The sequence below is a fragment of the Pleurodeles waltl genome, chromosome 1_1 (assembly GCF_031143425.1).
Source record: "Pleurodeles waltl isolate 20211129_DDA chromosome 1_1, aPleWal1.hap1.20221129, whole genome shotgun sequence".
In the NCBI taxonomy this organism is placed as follows: domain Eukaryota; kingdom Metazoa; phylum Chordata; class Amphibia; order Caudata; family Salamandridae; genus Pleurodeles; species Pleurodeles waltl.
Genome location: NC_090436.1, coordinates 258,981,982 through 259,008,346, shown reverse-complemented (window position 1 = coordinate 259,008,346; position 26,365 = coordinate 258,981,982).

The following is a 26,365-nucleotide window of genomic DNA, read 5'->3' as shown; positions in this document are numbered from 1 at the left end:
AATGCGTAGATACAGAGTCTCCCATACTATATGAAAATTAAATGAGATAACCACAGGCCTGATGAGGATAAAATAAAATGGGAGAATCAAACGCAAGAACAAAATTAGAAACATCCCCACATAACCATAAAATATGAAAGCCCCTGCCTCCATTCCTCCATCCCCCAAAAGTATGTTAAATGGGGATAATGACAGATGTAAGCACCTCAATCCTAAGCAAATTAACTATTAGATGAACATGTTTAGCTATAGCTTATAATGGACATCCCTCATAGAAGACGTTTAAAGTTTCATGTTAACTCAACATAAAACAGCTTATACACTATAACATGATGTCAGTTAGCTACAAAGCACAGTCTGGCCCTAGTCATTCCCTGTGTTAAAATATTGATGTGAACTGTGCCATCATAAACCATATTGTGCTTCAGAATGATGACTGGTAGATGTTAGGTGTTAGTTGCGATAGTGTAAATAAAGATTAGGGTCAGAACAGAAGTATGATTATCTTAATGATTATCTGATGTAATAATTATACCAGGTCAATAATAGTCATATTAGTGACTGGGATAATTGCTTGAAACTAGTAGACAACATACCACATTAGTAACATAGCGCCAGATTTATAAAAAAGTCACACAACACAACACAGCAAGACAACGTTTTGCGCTGAGCTGCATGACAGAGAGATAGCAGGAATGCACCATAACTACTAAGAAAGGACGCATTCCTACTTTTTCCCTGCACTCGCGTACGGAGTGCTTCATGGTGCAAGGGTACCTGCTTTGTTTTTGTGCAGGAAGGAACACCTTCCATCACAAAAACAATCCTTAGAGGCCTTTTCCTCTTTCTACATGTGCTGCACAATGCAGCACATGGAGAAAGAAAAATTGCATGGAGAAATTAAGATACTTCTCCTGGCTAAGCCTTTGTTGGGAACGTGGACAATTTTGATGCTATTCCAGGTTTACTACTTAGTAAATTTGGGATTACATCAAAATACATTGGTTTGATCTATGGGAACAACCATTCCCCACCCATGGATCACCTTCCCAATGTAGAGTAACAAAAGGCAGTTATTCCCATTTCTTTGTGTTACTCTGGATTTATTAAACCTGTTTATTAAAGCTGTTTGCGACGTGCAAAAACCACGTGCAAAAACCACATCACGATGCCCAATCCCCATTTTGCGAGTCAGTAACCTGGTTACCGAGTCGCAAAACGGGACTGCGAGTCACAATTAGGAAGGGGTGTTCCACTTCCTAATTAAGAGTCGCAGTGCGCTGCTGCATTGCTTTGTGACCGGGAACGCGGTTGCAAAGCAATAGCAGTTCCCACCAGTGTCACACTGGTGGTAACCCATTTGCAAAAGGGAAGAGGTCCCCATGGGACCCCTTCCCCTTTGTGAATGGCATGGAAAACATTTTTTCACAGCAGGCAGTGCCTGCTCTGAAAAAATGAAACTATAACGTTTCATTTTTTCATTTTGTAATGCATCTCGTTTTCCTTTAAGGAAAACAGGCTGCATTACAAAAAAAAAACTGCTTCATTTAATAGCAGTCACAGACATGATGGTCTGCTGTCTCCAGCAGGCCACCATCCATGTGAGTGCTGCGAGTCGCAAGGGGGTTGCAAATTTCAACTCACCTCATTAATATTAATGAGGTGGGCCTTTGCGACCCCCTTGCGAGTCGCAGATGGTGTCAGGGACACCATCCTGCCCACTGAATTGCAACTCGCAAATTGCGAGCCTCTCTGAATCGCAATTTGCGAGTCGCAATTCAGGAATTTTCGTACATCTGGCCCATAGTTCCTTGATGAAAAATGTTAGCTATGTGTGGTATCCATTTTTCTAAGAAAGTAATGCATGAACCAGCAGTGCCTACCATTTGTTCAGGGATCCCAAAATATGTATGCTCCCTCTGTGATTTCTGTCCTTTAAATTTGACATTTCTCTGTTTAGCTGTTGAATTTTAGATGCAAGAGAGCAGAGGCCTTTTTCTTTTGATGTTGAAGTCTTCAAAGTTACTGATTCTGTCTTCAGCTTCATCAAAGTTAGTGTTAGTGCCATGCCCACACCTTTGCACCATAGTCCAGCATACAATTTGTACTTTGTGCCATAATGCAAGGGTGCGGGTGTCTAGCATAGGATTTGAACTGGAATGGTACCCATCCAGGACAAAATACTATGCTTAGACTACATTTAATACTTTTCCTACTTTGTAAATGTACAGTGCAGCACACATGCAAATTTGGGAAAAAACTGAGAAATGAAAACAGTTTTCCTTTTTATGCCTGATTTCGAATAGCATTATTTTTTGATGCAAAACCCGGTTTCAAATTTGTGGCAGCTAGGAATGTGCATCAACAACCATTGATAGTTGCATGGAAATGCCTATGTACCACTCACGGAATGCCCTTTGGTGCAAAATAATGCAAACCAATGCTAGGTTCTGCTTTTAGGCAACTTTCTAAAACAAGTTTTGAGATGGAAAGTAAATAACAAAAAAACATTTTGAGCTAGTTTGCATACATTTTGTGAGCAACCCCAACACAAAACATTAGTAAATCTATCCCTAAGTTGCTTCATTAGGCCTAGACAGCCATACTGTAAAGATTCGAGAGATTCGTAGGAGGTGGAACAGAACACCTTAGCTAATGCCAGAACTACCTTACAAGTCTTGTTGAAAAAAGGCAAAAATATTGGTCAAATAACATACAGCTAAGACAATGAGAGTTAGGCTAGTATGGTGCACTATAAAGCACCGGAGGACAGTAGATGAAAATGAATTAGAATCTTGTTATTAATATTTCCAACGGAATGAAGAGATATCAGGATTATAATACATTGTAAGGCCTAACCTGTCCTTTATCAGGGGTCGCAGTCAACAGCTGCCATTCCGGAGCGCCATTTTGGAAAGGACACCCTATATATAGTACAAAGCAAATAAAATTTTAATCTAGTTGACAAAGCCCTTGAGAACAAAGGCAGTAATACATTATTAGGGTATTAAGCCTCAGATATTTTATGCATAGACAATGTTGATGGATTGTCCTGGAAAAAATTGTTTTCTATAGCACTCCATTGTTGAGTCCTTCATTTTGAATTGGGATGAGTTTAAAACATAGCGTTTCTGACATACTCATAGCAGTTCCAATGAGTCCAGGATGGACATAATCCCATTTCAAAACACTTCAAGACTTACTGCAATACAGAAGGTATCCCATTGTTCTTGTCGGTTTGATGGCTGCAACTCTAACCGCTGATGGCCTATGTCACGGTGAGTCTGGAGTCCTTGTAATGGGGTGCATTACAGAGGCTCACAGTATGCTGATACCACACTATATTCCCTTGGGCAAAATTCAGGTGAGGGGGTCCATAGAGGCAGGAATGCCTATTGGCATTGGCGAGCTGAGTGCAGAAATCTCCAGAGTGGCAACAATAACTGCATGACAGGTCTGCAAACAGCAAGGCCTCTCTTATTTGGCTCCAGTGATTCCTGTTCAAGCGCTTCTAATTGTTTTTAGGTCTAGCCTAGACAGTGCTTGCACTGTCACTTAGTGACCTATTGTATATGCTTTGTGGGGTTCATCTCCACCCATTGTTTTTTATTTGTCTATGTCAGTGTCCTTTAAAAATCCTTTCTTGCTAATGGCCATTCATTTCTTTTTGTCCAACATTTTTGTTCTTTGTTTCCTCCCACAGAGCAATGGCCAAGTACTGGATCCTTATTCTTTGCTTCGTTATCTGCTGGTCTGAAACACTATTTTATTATTTCTGTCCTTCTCGTGTTACACTGTGGGTGCTTGGTGAGCTTTGGTGCCTGTATTTTTTGTGTGATTTGCAATCGAGCTCTATTACATAATTATCTTTATTGTCAGCCGTAAACTTGCTAGAGTTGCCTGTAGGCCATCAAACCTCTCACCCGCTCTTTAGTATCTCGTTGTATTTGCTGTTCATGCAAAGACTGCCTCTTTACTAATCCTCATGCATTTAACTCTTGCTCCTTTAATTATTTCAGTCGTATCTGGAAAAGACCACCTGTTGTGCTCCGATCAGAGCTTCTGAGATGGCGTGCTTTTTTGCTCACCCGTCCTTCAGTATCTTGTCACATTTTATGTTCATGCAAAGACTACACCTTTAATGATCCTTGTGCCTATAACTTACACTTCTTTAATTTCCTTTGGCCACAGCTGAAAAATACCATCTGTTGTGCTCCGATCGGAGCCTATACCTGTAAACGTGGCCAAGAAATGCTATCCAATATGTTATAGGTCAGAAACAAAATCTCTGTTCAGTAATTAGCAACAACTGTCTCTCGCTTTAGTGGCAGTGTGTGATTGAAGACAATGCCTTATGGGTATGCTGAATTGGCATTGTTTGTTTACAAAGGCCTCAGTTGTGAATCCTGCACCCAGGCTGTCCAAGAAATGCCAGTCTATATCTTAGAGGGTTAAAACAAAAAACATTGTCCAATATTTAGTGACAATTGTTTTTCGCTGTGGTGGCGGTTGTGTACTTTCATGCAATGCGTTATGGGTAAGCCTGATTTATATGTTCTTCTTTACAATGGACTAATTAATTACTTTGTGAAACCTGCTCTCGGGCTATCTTCAACTACGCCCTATTAGACAACTCTGATGTCTCCTCTAGAGCCCGCCCACTCTAGGAGAGGCAAACCCCAGCACTGGCTTGTCATGGGCAGACAGAAGTAGTAGAGGTTAGGGCTGAGCTGCTGGTAAAAATATACCCATTACCAGCAGCTCAGCTTGGAGTTGTACTGCAGCTGCCTGCCTGCCCCTCTTTCTTGCTCTGGTATAGAACATATGGTAAATCAGGTATACCCATACTGCATTGCATGAAAGATATGATGGCCACCACAGCAAAAGGCATTTGGCACTAATTATTGATCAATGTGTTTGGCTCCTTGAATACTTGGACTAACATTTCTCAGACATTCTGAGTGTAGGGTTGAAAACTGAAGCTTTCGTAAACATTCAATGACAATGCAGCATACTCATAATGCATTGCCTTCAAGCACATGACTGCTGATAAAGCAAAAAACAGTTGTTGCTAATTATTGAACAGTGATTTTGTTTCTGACCTTTAACATATTTGATAGTGATCCTTGGCCACGTTCCACGTTCAGGGGTATAGACTGATCTCGCCCTAATGGACATGTCAAAAAACATTATAGCTAATTAAATTGATCAATTCATGAACTGTTTTATTTTGGGGTGCTTTGATGTAGGAGAATTTACAGGATAAACACACAATGAATGGCCTGTAATTCAACAAGTGTTCCTTGGTGTGCTGGAGGTTGTGATCTTGCAAGCAATCCATTATGTGTGCGCTGGTTTTGCCAATGCTTGTCGATGGGGGTGCTCTGCTGCTGATCATTCTGAGGTGATCCCACTCGCTGTTGGGTAGGTCCTCCTGATTTCCTACTATGTACAATATGTTTTTTGACAATTTAGACCTTAACTCGCCCTGTGCCGCCCTCCCCAACAACACCCCCTGTTCGTCACTCAGGGAGTAAAGACGGCTGGCCCTTTGAGTAGGATCTTCAATCAGATCTCGCTCCACTGCTGCTGTCACATTTTCAGTGGCAGTGTAATTTAGAAGTTGGCCATTCAATGCCTAAAGCAACAGACCCCACCAACCACCGATGAGAAAAATAGCTGCTCTGTTCTGTAAAATATGATGCATGTCTAAACACTTATAAGGTCCAAAAGGTGAGACCTATTGGCTATGGTAATGCTTGATAATGTGCTGTAGTTGTAATTTTTAGCACCCCGTCAGCCCCCTACCTTGCCCACCCATCTATCTCTAACACCCTGCTGACACACATCAGCACTATCTCCCTAACCCATCAAACAACTTGGAACCAACCCGAAGAAGGTGCATTGTTGGTGATTCAGGTGACCAATCAGAAAGATCACCTGAGATGGAGCAGCAGGATCAAGCCTCCATCTTTTTCCATCCAAGTGACACCGCTTAGAACATTGAGTTTTAAAAGTATTTCCATACAGTAGTAAACAACATAGTATCCTCGAGAATGGAAAAAAATATATTTTGACATTTTTTTGAAGAGGAGACAGTGACTAAAACATGAGGAGCTCCTGTGGCTCACAGTGCAGACCCATATCTACAAGGCCACTCAAAGCTAGCCTGCATGGTTTTACATGACCTTGTAGATATGGTGTAAGTCATCACAGCTCAATCTGTGCGCTGGCTTAAAGGACAGAAATGCATTGTATCTTGTTTATAAAGTGCATTCTTGCCTTTTCGAATTGGTGAAGGGCAGCGCAGCAAAATTAATTTCAGCACTGACCCATGACAATTCTTTGCAGGTAAGGTCCCTCGTGTATTTTTAACAGTGAATATGGGTTTTCAGGGACATATAGCAATAAAATAAAGAACCATTTTAAAGTTGCTAAGAGTGCCAAAGCTCAAATAGAAACCAAATCCAATCCAATTCTGGGCTCCTGATAAGTAGTTTGTCTGTGATTCAATAGCTGTCACCATACGGGACCCCCTATGGAATAAACATGATCTTTAAAACAAGCATATATGTATTTCATCAATCACAATACGTGTTAACTTGCCTATGTAAGCTTTGCAGTGGTCCTAAAGAATACCCTTTATAATGAGTATGATATCTCAAAAGGGTTTTGATTGATATACTTACAGGATTATTCTTGTTCACAGATATTGCACCAAGGAGAGAGGATAATTAATTAAAGTTCCAATATGCCAAAAACCACTATCTGTAGATAATCATGTACCTTCTGTAGGTCACTGCTTATTGATATTTGTCTTCATAAATATCATCAGTTGTATTTTGTTAGGGTTAATTTTCAGATTGTTAGCCACAAAGTACGATAACAATGTGTCAATAACGCGCTGTAGTTTCTTAGCAATTTAGTTGAAGAACAGTAGGTTATCCTTCTTCTATAAAGCTTGAATGCACTTGGTACCCAAAATGGGGAGCCAGTGGTAACTGATCAAGAGTGTGCTCAAAATCACCAGGGGAAAGGTCTTAAAAATAGGATGCTAAAACATTTTTTTGTTGGACTCCTGCATAGCAGAAAATATTATTGTGGTTAGCATTTTTATCTTCCGTAGAGATATTGGTAACAAAGGCTGCTAACAGGAAAACTTGATTTCCATGGTGCTCCCATATTCAATGCCTTAGAACCTAAAAACATGGTTTACATGTAGTTTATAGTGCCAATGCTCAATTTGCCAATAATTCTATGTCCATAGATTTCCTAGGGTTTGAAAAGCCTTTTATGAAGCCAGATTAAAAAGTGGACATTATATTATTGTTCTTAAATCTAAATATTTAAATATTAATGTTGGAAATTACAACCTTTGCATGGCAGTGCCCCAGATTTTTGCCTTGTTCCTGTATGTTGAACTTTAACCAGTGGTAAAGTGCCAGTGTTTCACTTTCAACATAATGAATTTTGCATGTCCTTGATTGTCTATTTAACTTACTTATTAGTTCTTAGTATATGGTACAGCATTGCACACAGGGCCTGTAAGTTAAATGCCAGAAGTGGACTGTGACATTCATTGTGCCATCCACTACAGTGTAAATAGGACTGCATGTCTGCCACCAGTAACCTCGTTGTGCAGGTTTAAACTGCAAATTCAACCTGCCAGAATAACCCCTTTTGATATTACTACACCGCCTTTTAAATACTAATGTCTCCCCTAAGTTGACCTTAAATGCCCTTAAGGCAGAGTGCATTGTACTTAAAAGTAGGACATGTAAAGGTTTAATGTTAAACATGTTCTTACAGTTGAAAAATCCTCAGAGCTACTTTCACTGTAGCAGGAGTAGCTGTTCCATAGAAAGGCATTGGGATACAATGTTAGATTCCATATTTGCTATCTCCACTAAGGAAGCAGGCACAACATTCATATATGGACTTCTTAAAATATTTATTATGTTATATTTTAGAACAGGTACTTTTCGAAAATTACCTGTTCCACGATAAAACTACTAAACAGCTCCTTTGATGATATATAAACTTTTTTCCAGTGCTGAGACAAAGACCTGTCACAAGCAGATGTAGCTAACACCTGGACTTACCTCCGCCCTTTGATCCCCCAGCCCTAGCCAGTTATACACCAGGCCCAGTGGGTGAGGAGCTGCTAAAAAAACTGGCTTTGAGAGAAGAGAGGGTTCTCATTTTCCTTGCCACGCCTCTAGGGTGGACATAGGAGTTCTGCACATGATAGGGAAGGTTTGGCCATGTTGGCTTTGGTCAGACAGGGCACTGCAGGATTAGTTGCAGTAAAACACACAGGAAGTGCTGCAAAAGTGGGTAGGGTCACCCTGGTAACCTCTACTCCATTGGTTATGGAGTATCCCAGAGTTTACCCCACCCATAGTTTGTCACTGGGCATAAATGTGGCACCCACAGTAGACTCTACAAATCACGTCTGGACCTGTGGAAGAACAGAAGAAGAATGAACTTGCTGTCTGTGACATATAGGAGAAGAGCCTTGAAGATGGGACCTGCTCTCCCTCTTGTACCCATGGCAAAGAAGTGGACTCCAAGCCTCATATGGCTGACCTCCTGTGTGAGGGGGGCTTTTCCTGCATTTCCATCTGACCAGTTCCAACTGGACCTCCCCTGGACACTGTTGCTGTTCTATGCTGCTGTGAGTTTTGACCCCGAAGAGCTGTCCCCAAGGTCCTGGACTCTTGGCTGGTGTCAAAGTGTACTCCACCTAACAAATCCTGAATCCCGGGACATAGACATTTTTTGCCAATGTTTTGCTCTGAGAACCAATGAGGGCCTGGCACCAACCTGCAAAGCTGATCAGATGAAGGAACATTGTCGTTGGGCTAAAGATTCAAGTTATGGTTGTTTATTTTATTAGTTAATTAAAACCAATAAAGTAATCCTTCTACATAAAACGTAAACAAAACCGTGCTCATACATTAAAACATATAAATTGCATACATTTTTAAATAACTGAGAGGAGGTATATTTCACAAAGAAAAAGAATCCCTACTTGACTCCGGGTTCTAATACAGTACTTCATAGTGGTCTGGCCGTGTGGCGAATATTACCAACATACCTTTCTATCTTTAGCGTTTTTACTGAAAGTGGGTGGACTATGTCTCTGTTTGCGCCCTCCCTATCCCAGGCTTCTTCCAGCAGACGTTATTTTACCAGAGTAAATTTCCAAAAATGTAACCAATCTAATATTCAATATGGTGTTTTGTGGGTTGAATGCTTCGATTAGTGCTTGTCTGCAGGATCTAATCCCTAGGCCGTTTATTTCTTTTTTTAATAAATGTTTTCTATCTTCAGCCAGGGCCGGGCAAATGCAGACCACATGCATCAGGTTTTTTACCGCCCGATGACAAAGGCGGCACTCCTGTGCACCCATTTGTGTCCCTTTCTTCCAAATTGGGAGGAGGTCTGGCGTTGGGACATCGCCCAGCCTAAGCCTTAAAAAGCATTGCTTAATTTTCCGTGAATAGGGGGCGGCCAAGAGTGTAGATTCTTTTAGAGTTTTATATGAATTAAGGGTCAGCCAGCCATGCGACCTTTTGGTCAGAGCCTCTTTGTCTTTTAACCATCTAAGCAGTTTACATGACTTATTGACTGCTTTGTTAAAAGCCGTCGTGGTAAGTGACTGATCCCAAACCCCACCAAGATTCAAGAGACTTACACTCCTTTCCAGATACCTTTTGTAGTTTCCATTGCCTCTTTCCAGGATGATTTCCTGCCAGACTAGTTTGGCTAGAGACCCTTCTTGGGCGCGGCTCAGTTTGTAACAGCATTTGATGAAAGCTCCCGGTCGAGCCAGTGATTGTTTAACCAACATGAATTCTAGTCTGACCTGGGCAGCGGGAGCATGCCTTGGTAGCCGAAAGACATGCTTGTACGTCTTTATCAAAAGCTTCTCCAAAAGAGTTTCCTCCATACCCCTCATTATTTCTGCCCCATATGAGAGCGTTGGCAATATTTTGGCTCTCATTATGGCTGTTAAGGGATTCAAGGCATGACCACAGATTTAATTAGCGAGTTTGCAGAATGCGTAAGCAAGGGTCTGCGCCCTGTTTTCATTGCTTCTTTTTGAGCCACAAAGTTGCACCTGGTGTCGACCACGACTCCTAGATATCTATAAGAGTTTACTTCCTCCAGGATTTTTCCGTTTAGGAGCCATTTACACTGGCCGGTATGCCCGCGATTGATGGTAATCATTTTGGATTTTTTGTGATTGATTTCTAACTCGTTTACCCTTGCAAACTCTCCTAATTTATTTAGCAGTTTCTGCATGCCTATTCTGGTGTTACTAATTAGTAGTAGGTCATCTGCATATAACATATTAGATAATTGCTGGTCGCCCAAAGAGGGGGAGTGGTATGGATCCACGTTTAGCTTTGTAGACAGATCCGCTATGTACAGGTTAAAGAGTGTTGGGGCCAATACGTAGCCTTGTTTAACACCAGCTGTTGTTTTAACTGCCCTAGATAAATGAGAGCCGCCCCCTAATTTTACCTTCACCCATGTGTCAGAATAAATTAATTCAATGGCTTTTAAAATAGTAGCTGGAAGTCCCCAAAGCTGTAGTTTAACCCATAGTTTACCACGGGCAACACAATCGAAGGCAGCTTTAAAGTCAACAAAACACAGGTAGGTGGGGGTCCAGGTTGCTTTTGCTCTATTTGTAATGAGTCCCAGTGCCATCAGGTTCGTAAGTGTTCCTTGATGTTTGGTAAAACCGCTTTGATTGAATGGCAAAATTTTATTGTCTGTAACCCAAGACTGTAGATGTTTTAACACACAGGATGAAAAATACTTAAGGTCGACATCTAGGAGAGCTATAAGTCTGTAATTGCTTGGGGAAGCTGCGTTCCCTCCTTTGTAGATGGGATGAATTATTGAGCCTCTCCAGGTTGCCGGGACAATTCCCGTTGTGAGCACGCAGTTGAACATCTCAGCCAGGAAGGTGGCCCATCTTTCTGTTTCCTGTTTAAACAGGGCCTGCGGTAAACCATTAGGCCCTGGGGTGCAATCCGTTCGCGACTTCCCAATGATATTTATTAATTCTGATGCTGAGATCTTTAGGCATTCTGCAACCTCTGGTTCTTGACTCTCCAAGAACCCTTGGGATTGCGGAGCGATTTCGGTGTCCAATTCCTTTAGATGTGACTTTAGAAGGTGTACCCAAGCTTTCTCAGAAATATTTGCGTTATTAGCTGCCACTGGTCCCTTGTCCATTGTGTTGATGATTTTCCAGAATCTTTTGGAGTCAGATGATTTAGATGCGTAATGTAGTTTGGCCCAGAGCGTCTCCTGCTGCAGTTTTTAAAAAAACCATAATTCGCTTTTTAAGAGTTTCCTCTGCTCTCGCAGGGCGGCCAATAGTAGACCGTTGTCTGGGAGTGTTCGCATTTGCCTTAATAATTTAGCTACAATTGCTTTCCTTCTCCGTATAGGCTGTGGAAGATATAAACACTTTTGGTGGCTCAATTGCGCTCCCTTTCTTGTGCTTCCTACGTTGACTGCGTTAATGAGGTTGGTGGCAAAGTTCTCCCAGACCGTTGTCAAATTCGCCCTACCTGTGGCCATTAATTCTAGCCTTAGTAGAGCATCTTCTGCTTGGGTTACGATGGTATCGGATGACCATTTAAGTCGTTTTAGGTTTTCGGTGCCAAAAGCCCCTTCCAGGGCTACTGCTTTTTCCGGTTTGAGTGGTGATGAGTGGATCCCTATTACCTGAGGCTTGTGATCACTTTCCACTCGGTTCACAATGCTGAAGTTACTCACTAATATGTACAGGGCGGGGGTTACCAGCGTATAGTCTAGGTAGGAGACTGATTTCCCAGAGGATCTGTCCATGCTGGAGGAATATCGAGCAGCTTTCGACCATTTAGTGCGAAGAGGCCTATACTTTCACAGGTGCGGATGAAACTCTCACCTAATTTGTCTTTCCTGATTTTAGTTGGGAGAGATTGGGCGGGCACTGTTGCCACTGTTTGGGTATGATTTTCACCAGGCATGTGGAATAGATTGAGATTAAAATCGCCGGATATTAGTCAATATGCTGATTGTACCATGCTTTTCATCCTTATCAATTTGGATAGTAACTTATTAGCTTCAATTATTTTAGTTTTTGGATAGATGTATATATTGACTAGGATCATTGGATCCTGTATATTTTTTCCCCATCCGTCGAGCCTGATAAGTTGGAAGGGTAAGTCTTCCTCCTTGTGCTCTGTGATCTTTGCTCGGATGCTCGTGCTAATGTATGTCACTAGACTTCCCCTTGGCCGGCCAGGCTGTTCATTTTTATGGCTGGACTAAAATGTTCAATGAGTCCTACTAACGGTATTGAATCCATTGCCCAGGATTTCTGTAGAAGTATAATATCAAAGGTGCTAAAAAAGTTTGTTACCTCTGGGTCCTCTATTTTTGCCCGCAGGCCACCTATATTCCACGAGCAGATATTCAATACTCTTTGTGGGGATAATTCCCCAGCTGTTCAGCTGTTACCCGATCCTCCCAAAGGAAGAGCCGGTGGTACCCGTTCCCTTCCAAGGTGGGATCTCTGAACTTGGACCAGCCTTTTCTTGCCTTCCTGCTTCCAAAATTGGACTTGCAACGGGGATTTGGGAAGCCTTTTCTCGAAAATGTTTTTTGCAGGCCCTCTGCTGTCTGGGGTGGCTGCACATGCACCATGCAAGACAGACCGCATGCCTTTTGGCGTTTCCAGAGGATAAGAAGCTAATAATGGAGGAGGGTATCGTTCACCTCTGTAGATGCCTACCTCAATACCCCAGGTTTTCAGTAGGTCCTTTCTTTCTAAGATCTGCATAGGTAGGGCCGGGTCCGCAAAAATACTGAGTGTTGGGTCCGTGTGTTGGCAGCCTCTGGCTTGGATGAATTTAATTGCAGCAATGTCGTCTGAGCCCACGTGCTGTAGATCCGGGAGAGCTTTTATCCGTCTTAGAATAGAGGAGCGATTAAGAATATCAGTGGTAGATCTTGGGATGAACTCCGGAACCCACAGCAAATGGGGGTTGGTTCATCATTTTGGGTGCCTTCGTGAAGGGGCTGGAGTTGCTCTATGTGGTCGGCATGTTCCATGTAGGCCGCATCGCCCGGCCTTGTGCCAGGGACATACCTCTTGCCCATCGGATTTGCCTGCGATGTCTGTCTGTGTTGTTCAGGCTTAGTGGTTTTTAGTTTTATGCTCTGGTAGTCCTCTTGGGGTCTATTACGATTATCCAAGGGTTTGCTATACACAGCGTGAGGCCCCATCTGGGGCTTTGTTAGCTGGACTGCCCCTATTATGATAGGGGGGTCTTCGGTCCTGCTTTTGTGTTACTGCTAGTGCTTGCTGGGACATAGATATCACCGTTCTCCCTACCACTTGGAACCAGATGCTCCTGACTTTGCTCATGTGAGATGATTTCAGTGGTCTTTGGGATGGATAATTGAAGTGCTCGAGCAGAACGTCTTCCTTTTCTTGCCCGTTTGCGTTCTATTTTAGATAAAATCCGTGAAGGGGGTTTCTCACCATTCCCGGGTTTGATAGTGACTTGCGATGGGAAATAATTCTCCATATCTTCCATTCTAGGGCTAACTGAAGCAATACTTTCTACCTGAGAGCTTATCTCTCTTATGCTTGATGGTACAACTGTTTGAGGTGAGCGAGGATTTTCCTCTTGATTTTGTGCAAGCGGGACAGCTGTTAACAAGGTAGCGAGGGGAGTTATATGAATGTGTTCATCCTTCCGGGCGGAGGCGATTTCTTTAAGTATACCTTCTAGGATTTGCGGCAGTTGAGACAGTTTATCTACCACCTCCTTGCAGGAGCAGATGGTAAAGTCGTTAGCTTGATTAGTTTGTGCCCTTGTAATTAAGGCATTTAGGTCTTCCAGCTTGCTGTCTGTACCGGAGATAAATACTGCCATTGTATTTAACAGGTCTACCTGAATGTCCATTTTATTTGAGTGGAACTGCAGGGCCATAACTGTAGCTTGCATTGAGTTTAGGATTGCAGCCCACATATCGTCTGCCCTTGCCATGTCCGGGGGACGTGGTTGTAATTGTGGTTGCAGATTGAATTTGTAATCTATGCTAGAGGTGCTTCCGGTTTTGGTTACTTTAATTGCTTTGCAGGCATGGATCTGAGCGACTATCTCAGTTTCTTTCTCGGGTGTCCTAGATGGGTAACCCTGTTCCGTGTTCCAGTGTTCTAATTCCTCATTTCCACATCCAAGTACTGGGGAGGAATGGAGTTTGGCGTTTTGGCACAGGGGGGCGTCTTGCCAGGGATTGTGTTCTAGGATTTCCACAGTTGCTACCATCTCTGAGTCCAGAATTGATTGGTTTACTGGACTGGATATTCGGTGGAGCATTTCACGATCTATACTGGCGTTCCTTAAGGATCTCACTAGCCCCGGAGTGGAGGGCGCTCCTGGTGTCAGAGTGCGGGGATCCTGTACTGCATCTGTGACATCTGGGTTCAGGGGCTGCTTCCTCACAATTACTATTACTGGTGAAAGTGGAATGGGGATGGGAGCAGGTGAGTTCACTCTGGGACTCTCTCCGCGGGTTTCTGATATTTGCAAGTCGGGCTGAGTGATAGGTCGTGCCCTGAGAATTGGTAACTTGGAACCAGTGATCCGGTCCTTTTTTTGGCAGCTGGAGTTGTAACCGCAGCAAAGTAGTCGGTTATCTTGCGGAAGTTAGCCCGTGAGTTCCCCACTTCCATAGCGTCTGGATTCCCCCAGATTATTTCTTCCGTGCGGGAGGAATGTTCAGCCTGTACCCCGCCAAGGCCGTGGTCTGTCGGGTGTCTCCTGCATGAGATGGGGTGGTCCGGGACCTGGCCACTGCCTGCTCTCCTTTTTACTGCTGTGCAGTCCGTGGTTGGTTCTCTTTTCCTTTTTCTCTTCTTTAGATTTACGGGTTGACTTCGGGCCTTGTCTGATCTCATGCTCCTACCCCAAATGAATCCCTGATTGATCAATCTGTTGCTGATTTACTTGTGGGGGGTCTACTCAGATCTTCGGGAGTTTCCAGTTGAGAGAGGCTGTGGTTGCTTTCACTTTTCTTGTTGCGATGTCAAGTGCGAGCGTCAGTGAGCTCTGTTGCTTGCCACCTGCTACTTGCTGCCCTCTCGCTGTCCGTTTCTGACGGAATCTGGACACTGGACGCACGCTTCCACACTTCCTCACTCCCACACTCTGCTCCGCACTGTCGGTGTGCAGCTGGTCTCGTCCTGGGTGTCAGCGCTGCCTGAGGTCTGATCCGGTCTGGTCCGGGGTCTGATCAGGTAGGGCTGTGCGATTTAGAGCTGAGGCAGACGCTGTAGGAGCTGCTGAGGGGCTGCAGAAGTCACCTTTGTAAATTCTGCATCTCGGTTCTTCCGCCTCCAGTTCGCACACCTGAGAGATCTTTCTCTGTTGTGGCCGTCTCTAAATTTGCCAGACAGGGCTGCCTTCTGCCAGGCTGTCACGAGCGCTGTCGTTGACAATTAACTGCCGGGGTTGTTCCTGCTATGTTCTCTGAAACAGCAAATACAATACAGGGAGACCCCACAGAGAAGGTGATTGGCCTCGTGAGAGCCCTCTTCAGCTACAGCCTGCAGCCTTATCACGCTGGAAGAATCAGAGCTTTAAAAAAGTGATCAAGTCCAAAAGTAGAAATCTTCACTAGACGATGGTGCCAAAAGTTTTCAGCTATTGAGGGACCTTCTGTGACATGAAATTCAAATTTCTCTTGCTCTGAGCTTTGCAGCCAAGAAAATCAATAACTTCACTGAGACCTCATCTACCAGCTATCCAATAATGTGGAGCCCTCTTCAGCTAAAGGCCGCTGATCTGCACCAATGGTGATTTTTTACTGCCATTCTTCTTTTAAGAGAAGAAGCCAAGCAAGAGGACTTAATTTTCCACCATCCACCTGCACAGGAAGTGACGTCAATGGACTTACCATCATCCATCTACACATGAAGTGACATTACTGGATTCCCACCAAAATTCTCTTTTAAAGAAGAAGCCAAGCAAAAGGAATTAATCTCTCATAATCCATCTGCACACAAAGTGACATCACTGGTTTCCCACCCACCATACCCTGTGCTCTCCCTCCTCCCAGGACCTATTTAAGGGAAGCTGCAGAGCAGACACAGTAGTCATGGGCAGTGGGTGCACCACTGGTGCACCAAAAGCAAGCCCATCTATGCCTGTCTGTGCCTGGACCACCCCCTGGTTCTCCGAATACCCACTGATACCCTTCTGGACTACTCCATCCTTATAACCCTGGCTGCTGCTTGCTGCACTACTGCCATGGCACACCACAGAACACAGAAAGAGCATTTACTTGTGCCTCCTGCAAGTGCTCATGTACTCTGCTACACCCTATACTCAGCACTTATGCACCAACAGCACCCAGAACCCCACTTGCTCATGCTCACATAGGCCAAACACCAACCAAACAACACACCACACTCATAACCATGCTCCTCAATTCCTATTCACTCACCAAACACACCATGGAGATATGGGACCTACTGCACAGCCATGCTCTAGACTTGATCTTTCTCACAGAAGCATGGCTAAACCCAATCTCAGCATCTGACATGGCTACCACCATCCCGACTGACTACAAGATCGTTAGGCAAGGCCTTCAACACAAGCCCTGAGCTGGAGTTGCCATCATTTTTAAAGGTATCATCAGCTGCATCACTTACACATACACCCCCACCATCCCCAAGGAACATCTCACATTCCAGATACACACAGCAGCAAACTCCTCCCTAGACGGAACTCTTTTATACAGACCACTTGGATGCTGTGTCAAGTTTCACCAGTAACATCACAGGCTTTGTTGTACCCCTCATCATCAAAACCAGCATCTTCATCAAAGACCTAAACTTTCACCTAGAAAACAGCACAAACTCAAACTCTACCACCTTGCAAAACTTGGCCTCACCCAGCACATTTCCAAACCCACCCACACTGCCTAACAGCTATTGGACCTGATTTTCAGCAACATCAAAGTCAACAAGCCAGCAACTATGACCTGGACAGACCAAGCCCTTGCCGGTTTCAGTAGACCCATCCTGCTCCATTACAGACATACCACCACAGGAGCAGCCTGCTGGAGCTGGAAAAGTATCTCAGAGAAGGAGTTGGCTTCCACCCTCTCCAAACCTCAGCCCAAGCACAACAGCAACTTGCTGAAAGTCATAAAAAATCTTACCAGCTGGATCACTGTATGCACTGACACCTTGGATCCCCTGAAGCGCAACCCAAAGGTAAGAGCCCAGTCACAGGCCAGCTGGTACACAAAGGAACACAGGCTAACAAAACAGCACTGAAAGCAACTGAACCTCAAATGGGGAACAAGTCCAGACACCACAGATAAAGACATCTTCAAATCATCCCTAGCATGCTACCACCAGCAGATACCGAACGAGAAGTGCAGAGCACTTGTAGATTGCATTGACATCAGCACTAACAGCAGCAAGAATATCTTTGCCAATATAAACGATTTCACCATGCCTGCTGCCACCTCCAGAAACATCACCCCCTCACAACACCTTTGCAAAAAACTTTCAGAATTCTTCTGTAACACAATCACCTCCATATACAGCATCTTCGACCCTCAACCGAATGCTATTACCAATGTAACTCAACTTCCCATCACAGCTAATGAATAATACCTGACCTAGTGGCCTTCCATCATCACTATCAAGATTGCTGCTACTATAAAGACCATCCAGTAGTGGCGCTCCATCTGACCCTTGCTCCCTCCCAACCTTCACCATAGGACTCCTACCAATCAGTGAAGCTCTATCATGCATCCTCATTGCCTCCATTGACTCACCCACATTCCCAGACACATGGAAACATTCCACCATTGTACCCCTGCTCACTATAGACCCATCTCCCTCCTACTATACCAAGCAAAGATCTTAGAGAAACTAATCAAGGGGTGCCTCACATTCACCTAAGCAAACAATAGCTCCTCGATGCCACACACTGTGTGTTCAGGCCCCACCACAGTACATAAACAACACTCATTTCCACCACAGGCAACTATCCCATGATCCCTGACAGAGGAGACACTGCAGCCCTCATTCTCCTGGACCTCTCTGCAGCATTTTACATGATTTAGCACCCGTCATCCTTGGGTGCCTGCATGAGAATAGCATCAAAGTCCCTCAAAGCTCATTGTTCAGTCCCACCCTCTTCAGCTCATACATGATACCCCTGGCCAATGTCATCTGCGCACAACATTAACATCCTCTCTTACGCAGATGACATGAAACTCATACTCTCACTCTTGGACAAGAACCCCAAAACAAGAAACTGTTTCACCACCTCCATGACCATAGTTGGTAACTGGATGAAAGGCACCTGTCTCAATCTCAACACAGACAAGACAGAAGTAGTGATCTTTGGCAAGGACACCTTACCATGGGACTCCAACTGGTGGGTAGGCCTGGGCAGAGCTCATGGAGATGCGCTATGTGTGACTCCGCAAATTGGTTAAAAAAACTGTGCCATGCTACGCAGACTTCCGCGGGTGGGCAGAGTTTCTCATCGCACCCATTTGCACTGCGTTTTACATCAAATGCAGCATGTAGAATGTTCTTACATTCAAAATCATGCATGAAAGGCACCACCCGGTTCGCATGGGTGGGCCCACATTGCTTTCTTACTCTGTTCATGGTGCTGGGCCTGTTTTTTGAATCCATTCCTAATCTTTTCAATCCTCCACTCTCCTAATTAATCTGCACCTCATTGTTATTGATTGTATTAGTGTGTGTTTTTGTGTCTGTGTATTTTTACATTTTATTTTCATATTTTTGTGCTCTTTGTGACTTTTAGTATTTTTGTTTATTTTCCCTTTACTTCGTCAGTTATTCCTTCCTTCCTTCCTTCCTTCCTTCCTTCCTTCCTTCCTTCCTTCCTTACTTCCTTCCTTCCTTCCTTCCTTCCTTCCTTCCTTCCTTCCTTCCTTCCTTCTTTCCTTCCTTCCTTCCTTCCTTCCTTCCTTCCTTTCTTCTCCTGTTTCTTTTCTACCCAGTGCCAAAGCAGAGCAGGGTGTCAAACAGGGGAGAAGTGGTGCCAACTCCCGAACAGCCAGCAGCAGCCTACCTTGAGGGTGGTGGCCCCACCAAAGGGACCAGCCCTGGTCCATTTTATGTAAGGGGGAAGTGGCAGCACTGTTTTTTATGTACAGCACCACCTCCCCCTCTATGCTGGCAGCAGGCCTGGTGGGAGGTAACCCCTGCTGGAGCATCGGCTGCGTTAGGGGAGGGGGTGAAGGTATGTGCAGTGCACCAGCCAGGTCCAGGGCACCACCCAGCAGCTGATGCACCGCCAGGCTGATATGCTCAACTAGGAGCAGGACCTGCTAGGAGCTTGGATTTCAGGGCTCGGTGTGTATTATTTGTTGCATTTGTTCTATTCAATGCTAAACAAAAATTTCCAAATAGCATGCTGCTCACACTCAGAGGTAATTTACATGTAGTTTAAGTTAAGAATATTATTATGTAATCTAGTTTGAGCTAGGCATGTGCTCGGCACTACCTCATTGTACTCGTCGGCGTTCACTTTGGCTGATTATTTATGAAGGAATTACAATGCAGACTCCTCAGTCCTCCTGTCACCATGGTAAATTAGTGATATCAGTGAGGTATGTTCTCTGCGACTTTCTTTATGCAGCCCATACAGACCCAAGCAATTTCACGGTGATGTGTGGTACTAGTATGCATCTATGCTTTGCAAAAAAGGAAGACTGAGTTGGTTCATTAAGGGGGTTCAGAAATGAGAATAGAATCAATGATCATTCATTGCAATACATTAGTTCCAAATGTAGTTTTTGTTACGGAAATTTGGAATAGGAAATTTAGGATTAGCGTAGACAACTCAACGATAGTCAGTACTAGTACCATAGGTGAGCTGAATTAGGTAAGTACAATGTTTGCCTGTTATAATAATTTTGTGGAGATTAACTGTACCACTAATCTATTTTTGTAATCTTCTCTATTCCTTACATCAGCACCCAAGGGCAAGAAAAGGGGCAGTGCTGAGGTGGATCTAGGAAGAGATGGAGAAGAGGAGGCGCCAACCACTAGCACCACTACTGAGGGCTCTGCTCACCTCAATATCCCTATTATTTAGTTTTTATTAGTATTTCCCTAACTTTTACCTTTGCCCACTATTGTACTGCTTTTAATCATGTCTTTTTTATGTTTATGCTGTCTCTTTTTTTCCAACTCCTCTAGCCAATTTTTGTTTAATTCCTGTTATCCCTGCATTATCTTTTTTTTCCTCATTTCATTTTATTTTGGTAGCTGACTTTTTCCTGTCTGTACTAGTCTGTAGATGTCTTCTGCTTCGTTGATAATCTTTTCCTCTCCCCTATATATTTTGTGATACTGTAAGACTAAACACAGATTTCTGGTACTCTACTGTCTACTGTGAAGGCTGCAGGCCCAAGTAAGCTAGTATTATAAATATTATTCACCATGTATGTTGGTTGAGAAGGCTTTCTTTTTCTTGCTCATTGTCTAACAGTTAACAAGAGTAGCCATGGTTGTAGGCCACCCGCACCCCCCAATGCTGTGCTGTGTAATTAATTTATACAGAATACAAGCAGTTCCCATGGCAGTGCAGCATGGCTGGAAAGTATGAGGTCCCATTACATCTGCCAACCAACACCATATGTCTCTCATTGACCATTGTTATTCCATCCCTGTTTTGCGCTTCAGTGATTCATCATCATCATAGACTATAACTCTGCACCTCCATTGTGAAAAGATTTTGGTTGGCTTGACTACCTGGCTTTTCTAAGATTATGAACCAACAAAATGCCCAGAGTAATATTTTTTTAAATACTACAGTTGTAACTGAACTGTAGTGTATTGCGGTTGTATTTTTTTTATTAAAAAATGTAGGGGAGGTATATACGACATCTAAAAAATGTATGTTTTTTCTCTACCCACACAGACTACCACTGGCTCATGTGCTGCTGCAGGAGCAGAAGGAGCATGGAGAGAAGCGGCAGCAGGGACGGGCAGTGGTAAGCCGCATTGATTGCTTATTAACAATGACTATCATACTCACTAGGTACTAGGGCATCGTTGTGAGTCATGATTGTGAACCCCCCGCTTTACCAGCTACAGCGTTGGTTGAGTTATGGACTAATATATCTGCAAAAAGCTCACATAATGTACGCTAAAAATGATAGCTTACTGGAAGTGGCAAAAAAGAGAAGGTTAAAAGAAAGGACGGGTGAAATGAATGAAAAGAAAGGATGCATTGGTGGATAAAAGGATGTGTGGGTGAGTATTGGGTAAATGGCTGGAAGGGTAAAAAAAGGATGACTGAAAGAAAGGATGGATACTGATTGGATGGTTAATGGACTGGAAATTTTAGTGAAAGACTAGATGAGAGAAAGAATATCTTAAATCGTGGTCGCTATGGGTGAATATACTAAGGAAGAATGACAGGGTGATTGAATAATTGCTGAGATGAATAAACAAGGAACCTCTTCTGGAAAAGGTCATGCTGCTCACCTACTTCACTTACATTGTTTTATGTTTATCAAAGGTATGGTTCAAAGTGGTGTGTATTTCAATTTTTGGCCTAATGCCTTGATTCAATATATTTGTTGATTTAGGCAGAGGTATCCCACCAATCATTATTCATCAGCCCCCTCCCTGCCTATGGCATTTCACCACCCACGACCGAGGTGCAGTATGGTTCAATTCGTGACTGCACTGTTGACTATGAAATTTCCGTCTGCTTCAGTTAATGCAGCATTTCCAAAGTTGTCAATACATTGCAAACCAAACACAAAAGGAGCCCTGTGACTCTCCTAACGATAATCACATCAATGTCCAATATTCCTGGGGGACCAGCAATGTACTGTTACTGTGCCACCGAGTACTTAATTTTAAACAAGTGGTTGCACAGAGCATTCTTTACAATCTTTTTTCTTTTTGTTTTTCTTGATATAGTTGGTCATAATGAACACGGTGGTCGAAACTGCCGTGTTCATGCTAGTGGTCAAACTACTGACCGCCAGTGTTCCCAGACCCCGCCGGCCACATAAAGAACATTCCTGTGGGCCGGCAGGCCGAAACATTCCTGGGGCCCACAGGAATGCCTGGTCGGGACATTGACCTGCCGCCAATGCCTCTGTGCGGTAGGTGCAGCTGCACCCGTCGCGCAGATCACTGCCTGAAATTCGGGCAGTAACCTGCGCGATGGGGCACTGCCCCGGGCCCCTGCACTGCCCATGCCAAGTGCATAGGCAGTGCAGGAGGCCCCATGGGTGCCCCAGTGCACCCCTTCCACCAGCCTTTCCCTGGTGGGGAAACCCGCCAGGGAAAGGCTGGAGGCTTAGGAATCATTATCCGAGGGGCCACACTGCCTAGTTAATAATGAGCACCATACTAACCCCTGCTGGTCCATCAGCACCACCCACCAAGTAGGAAATAGCAGCCCGTATGTGGCAGCAGAGGCTAGAAACTATCTGGGCAGAAAACCAGTGGCTTATCATCTTGGAGGATGAAGAGGCAACAATAGCTACCTCTGACCCAAGCTGGAGTTCAGCACCCCAGCCCCACTGCCCCAGCCTCCAACCTCCTGGTCATTACATCACCTGCACTGCTGCCAGCTGTCAGAGGCCCTCACAAGAACTGCTGCCACTGCCTTCCCAGTCTGACATGCCATTGCTCGAATGCATCCTGCAGTGGATAGACAGAATGGAGAGCCGGCTCAGCAAGATAGAGCAGAGCCTAGACCAGCTCCAGGCCCCAGTAGAAAATGCCCTCTGCTGAGCCCTTTTTTCAATTTGTTTTTGTTTTAGTGTTGGAAACTTGTTGTGAGTGGAGAGGGTGGTAAGGGGGTTGGGACCGAGTTTTTCACTTTGGACTTTCGTTTGACATTTGGAGACAGGCCATTTGTTTGGAGAGAGGTATGGACCTGTTGTGGGTGGAAAGGGTGGGTTTTCTTATTTGTAAAAAATAAAAGGGGCTAATTCTGTTTACTTCATTTATGCCTTAAATGTTTATTTTGGAGTTTTAGTTTGCACTGCTGTCTTTTACTGTAGCCTGTTTTTTAAATCTGCTAATAAAGTGTACGTCAGTGGTTCCCAACCTGTGGTCTGGGCACCCCTGGGTGTCCACGAAGCCTCCTCCGGGGGTCCGCAACTGCTTAGAAAATTACATAATATTAATAGTTTAGGTCCCCAGCTTTCAATAATGACTCAGTGGGGGGTCCTGGATTTCAATAAAGATTCAGTGGTGGTCCCTGGGTTCCAGTAATGATGAAGTGGGGTCCACAGAAGTCAAAAGTTTTGGAACCACTGGTGTATGTAATTTATTTGTACCCTTCCTCTATTACCTTCTGTAATTAAATTGACGACTAGGGGATGATTGCATTGCCTATTTTGCCTACAGAAACCTAGATTCACACAAACAACATCTTCAGTAGAGGTCAATTATTAACTAAGCAAGTTCACTTCAATCCATTGTTCTTCTTTTACCTGAATAGACGAAGCAAGGGTTAATGCCTCAGTCTTCTTACTGCAGGGTTTTCCTAAGGTGGCATCCTATCTTAACCTAAGGAGGTGGTAGTACTAGTAGAAGGCTACGGCTCAAACAGGGAAGACACACCTATGTGAACTCCAAATACAGGTTTATTCAAAGGGTTATCTATCACTGTCAAGTAGATTGAAAGAAAACAGAGAGCTAGTGTGTCATATTGTCTATCATAACTTTAGGAAGACTGAGACCAGACTACCACTATGACAGTATTTGAGACACAAGAAGGAAGACCTGCTATTATGATAAAAACTAGCAGTATCAACTCCTTCTGAGCAATGGGGAGCTAGTATTTAAAGACTAAACTTAGGAAATGAAATTCCTGAGTCAGAAGAAGTGTGCTCAGAGTCAGGAGTGGTTAGACAAGGTTAAGCGTTTTCCCAAAACACAACACAAGGCCTTAGTAATGATGTTGATAGGGCTGGTGTGGAATATTGCTTGTAATGGATGGTCATGCAGTGAGTTGGTGTCACTTTCACCACATCCACCCCAGCTAGTATGTGATCCATTTATGGTGTGAAACTAAGTCACACCTCAATAACCACAGAGCCTGGAGGAAGAGGGTTAGGGGCTCGATGAATTGATGTGAAAGGGGACTTGGGGACAGGTGTGAAAAAGACAAACACTACACAAAAGAAACCATGATAATCTTCATCGGGTGCTGAGCACCACACCATCATCAATCAGTTGTGGAAGAAACAATGAAGGGAAAAGTATGACACAGTTCAGTTAAGTGCATTGCAAACAGTCCTTCTGCCTCAGAGAGACCCAAGATAGTATATCTCTAAATGTTATGTCTTCTAGGTTTGAAACATACAAATTATGGACGATTGAAGTTAACCCACCCAGTTCTAAAAATTAAGATTGTTAAAAGGAAAATGATACATTATTGCCAAATTGGGTGGTGCATCTCCATTCTTCTTGGAATGTCCATCACTCTTAGGTGCCTGACTGAATCATCTGATAGGTAAGCTGGAGTGTTGAGCTTTCATCAAGTTTTGTTCGTACAGGTGAGGACTAAAATAACAATTCAATACATGGGGCAATTCCAATCCAGCATCTTCGGGGCCCTGGGATGGGGTCCGTGGCCCCTCCTTGCCTTGGCGGGGAGCGCAACGGCACTCCCCGAGGCCCTCCTCTGCTTGGGTCCCCGGGATGGGGTCCGGGGCCCCTTCTGGCCGTCTTCACGGGGAGTGCAACGGCTCTCCCCGGCTTCCTCTTCGGCTGGGGGTGCATGACGGCGCCCCCCACTCCTGAGTCTTCATGGGGCCCCAGGATGGGGCCCGAGGCTCCTCCGGGCATTCTTCACGGGGGTGCAACGGCCCCCCCCAACTTCCCTTCTGCTGGGGGTGCGCGATGGCACCCCCTCACTCCTCACATCTTTGCGGGGAGTGCGACGGCGCTCCCGGGCTTGTCTTCGCCGCCGGGGGCCCCAGGATGGGGTCCGGGGTCCCTTCACACCGCAGCAGGGGTGTGTGCGATGGCACCCCCCCCATTGGATGAAAATGGATCAGGCTTCACGGGGCCCCGGGATGGGGTCCGGGGCCCCTTCCTCCTCCAGAGGGGGAGTGCGACGGCACTCCCCTTTGCTCCTCTTCCTCCTGGGGCAGCCCCCAGGCCCGGGCCCACCCTGGGGGCACAGTGTCAAGCAGCTGCGGAGCTCCACGCGTTTCGTAGCTGCTTTCCCAAAGGTCAAAGGTCGCCATCCTTTTTCTTGTGATATCTCGGGCCTCCAAGGGCCGATTTTCATCATTCTTGCGTAGTTCCGCTCCTGGTGACAAGCCCTTGCCACCAGGAGCACTCTCCTTAGGCATCCTGGCCTGGAAGGGTCCCAGATCTTAGGGAGCCAGTCCCACTGACTCCCTGCGCCAATGCCTCGCTGGCCTGGAAGTGTCCAGCAGGTCTGCACCTCTGGCCTCTCCAGATGTGCCACATCACTTCCTTGCCCCCGTCCCCTCCTTCTTGCACAGTCTTCTGGGATAGCTCAAAATGGCATCCTCTAGGAGTTAGTTGCCACATGTGCTCTGAAAGTCTCAGCCCCTCCTCCCTGACATTCCAAGCAGGGCTTCTCCAGCCTGCTCCTGGTACGGAATGACAGCTGGCTGATTGATGCAAGGCCCTGCTCAAGCAACTGGACAGAGCCGTAATTGGCCCTAATCTTGAGCTGAGTCAGAGAAAGATGACATCCCTGGATGACCCATAAGTTGTACAACTATGCTCTTGTAACCTACTGCATCATTCTTTTCTTACAGGTTACAGTGTACTTTGTTGTGACTCTGGTCTCGGTGGACCCCAGAGAACTGGAGTTGCACCCTAGGCCCTCCTTTCCCATTGCCATTTAATGGAGTATCCCGACAATGCAAATACCTTAAGCACACTGACATTGGCATTGAACTGAGTGTCCCTACAGTGAAAAGACAGTAAGCACACTGACTCTCACTCACATGTATACACCCCTCTCATGAGACCTACTTCAGGTCACCACCCACTCTGCATAGTTCCTCCTGAACCAGGACTACCTAAGCGCAGTTCTTGGGCTGCGCACACCAGGAATCCTCCTCCCACAGCCCTCACATGGGTGCACATCCATGCGCACACATGATCACATGTAACCTGCCCGGAGCCTCCTGCCCTTGCTGCGCCACAGCAGCCTTTCCTTAGCACGGCGGCACCGGCGGTAAACACACGCAGTCCATTTTACCATGTGTTTTCTGTGTGTGAGTCACCTCATAGGAGGCTTCCTCACAGTAT